Source organism: Neophocaena asiaeorientalis, unplaced genomic scaffold (genome assembly GCF_003031525.2).
Source record: "Neophocaena asiaeorientalis asiaeorientalis breed wild unplaced genomic scaffold, Neophocaena_asiaeorientalis_V1.1 scaffold696, whole genome shotgun sequence".
In the NCBI taxonomy this organism is placed as follows: domain Eukaryota; kingdom Metazoa; phylum Chordata; class Mammalia; order Artiodactyla; family Phocoenidae; genus Neophocaena; species Neophocaena asiaeorientalis.
This window is the reverse complement of record NW_020175081.1, coordinates 545,386-547,981: the sequence shown is the minus strand read 5'-3', so window position 1 is coordinate 547,981 and position 2,596 is coordinate 545,386.

Below are 2,596 nucleotides of genomic sequence, written 5' to 3'. Positions count from 1 at the left end.
ATTTGCAAATATTTTCTTCCATTCTGAGGGTTGTCTTTTTGTCTTATTTATGGTTTTCTTTGCTGTGCAAAAGCTTTTAAATTTAATTAAGTCCCATTTGTTTATTTTTGTTTTTATTTCCATTACTCTAGGAGGTGTGTCAAAAACTATCTTGCTGTGATTTATGTCAAAGAGTGTTTTTCCTATGTTTTCCTCTATGAGTGTTAGAGTGTCTGGTCTTACATTTAAGTCTTTAATCCATTTCCAGTTTATTTTTGTGTATGGTGTTAGGTAGTGTTCTAATTTCATTCTTTTACATGTAGCTGTCCAGTTTTCCCAGTGCTACTTATTGAAGAGGCTTTCTTTTCTCCGTTGTATACTCTTGCCTCCTTTGTGTTAAATTAGGTGCCCATATGTGTGTGGGTTTATCTCTGGGCATTCTATCTTGTACCATTGATTTCTGTTTTTTTGTCAGTGTCATACTGTCTTGATTACTATAGCTTTGTGGTATAGTTTGAAGTCAGGGAGCCTGATTCCTCCACTCCATTTTTCTTTCTCCAGATTGCTTTGGCTATTCAGGGTCTTTTGTGTTTCCATATAAAATGTAAATTTTTTTCTTTTACTACTGTGAAAAATTCCATTGGTTGTTTGCCAGGGATTGCATTGAATCTGTAGACTGCTTTGGGTAGTATAGTCATTTTGACAATATTGATTCTACAAATGTAAGAACATTGTATATCTCTCCATCTGTTTGTGTCATTTTTTATTTCTTTCATCAGTGTCTTATAGTTTTCTGAGTATGTCTTTTGCATCCTTAGGCAGGGTTATTCCTTGGTATTTTATTCTTTTTGTTGTGATGGTAAATGGGATTGTTTCCTTAATTTCTCTTTCTGATTTTTCATTGTTAGTGTAAAAGAATGTAAGAGATATCTGTGCATTAAGTTTGTATCCTGCAACTGTACCAAATTCATTGATTAGTTCTAGTAGATTTCTGGTGGCATTTTTAGGATTTTCTATTTATAGTACCATGTCATCTGCAAACAGTGACAGTTTTACTTCACTTTTCCAATTTATATTCCTTTTATTTCTTTTTCTTCTCTGATTGCCATGGCTAGGACTTCCAAAACTATGTTGAATAAGAGTGGTGAGAGTGAATATCCTTGTCTTGTTCCTGATCTTAGTGTAAATACTTTCAGTTTTTCACCATTGATTATGATGCTTGCTGTGGGTTTGTCATATATGGCCTTTATTGTGTTGAAGTAGATTCACTCTATGCCCATTTTCTGGTGACTGTTTATCATAAATCAGTGTTTAATTTCATCAAAAGCTTTTCCTGCAACTATTCAGATGATCATATGGTTTTTATTCCTTAATTTGTTAATGTGGTGAATCACATTGCCTATATTTGCCTATATTGAAGAATCCTTGCATCCCTGGGATAAATCCCACTTGATCATGTTGTATAATCCTTTTGATGTGCTGTTGTATTCTGTTTGCTAGTATTATGTTCAGGATTTTTGCATGTATGTTCATCAGTGATATTGGTCTATAATTTTCTGTTTTTTGTGATATCTTTTTCTGGTTTTGGTATCAGGGTGATGGTGGCTTCATAGAATGAATTTGGGAGTGTTCTTTCCTCTGCAATTTTTTGGAAGCATTTTAGAAGGATCAGTGTTAGCTCTTCTCTAAATGTCTGATAGAATTCGCCTGTGAAGCCATCTGGTCCTGGACTTTTGTTTGTTGGAAGATTTTTAATTACGGTTTCAATTTCATCACTTGTGATTGGTTTGTTTATATTTTCTAATTCTTCCTGGTTCAATCTTGGAAAATTGTACGTTTCCAAAAATTTATCCATTTCTTTGTGGTTGTGCATTTTATTGGCATATAGTTTTTTGTAGTAGTCTCATATTCCTTTGTATTTCTGCAGTGTCAGTTGTTATTTCTCTTCATCATTTCTAAATCTAGTGATTTGAGTCTTCTCCCTCTTTTTCCTGATGAGTCGGGCTAATGGTTTATCAATTATGTTTATCTTCTCAAAGAACCAGCTTCCAGTTTTAATGATCTTTGCTATCATTTCGTTCATTTCTTTTTCATTTATTTCTGATCTGATCTTTATGATTTCTTTCCTTCTGCTAACTTTGGGTTTTTTTGTTGTTGTTGTTGTTGTTGTTGTTCTTTCTCTAATTGCTTTAGGTGTAAGGTTAGGTTGTTTATTTGAGATTTTTCTTGTTTCTTGAGGTAGGATTCTATTGCTATAAACTTCCCTTTTAGAACTGCTTTTGCTGCATCCCATAGGTTTTGGGTCATCCTGTATTCATTGTCATTGGTTTCTATGTATTTTTTAAAATTTCCTCTTTGATTTCTTCAGTGATCTCTTGGTTATTTAGTAACATACTGTTTATCCTCCATGTATTTGTGATTTTTACAGTTTTTCTTTCCTGTAATTGATCTCCAATCTCATAGCATTGCTGTCAGAAAAGATGCTTGATATGATTTCAATTTTCTTAAATATTCCAAAGCTTGATTTGTGATGCAAGGTGTGATCTATCCTGGAGAATGTTCCATGTGCACTTGAGAAGAAAATGTGTTCTGCCACTTTTGGATGGAATGTTATATA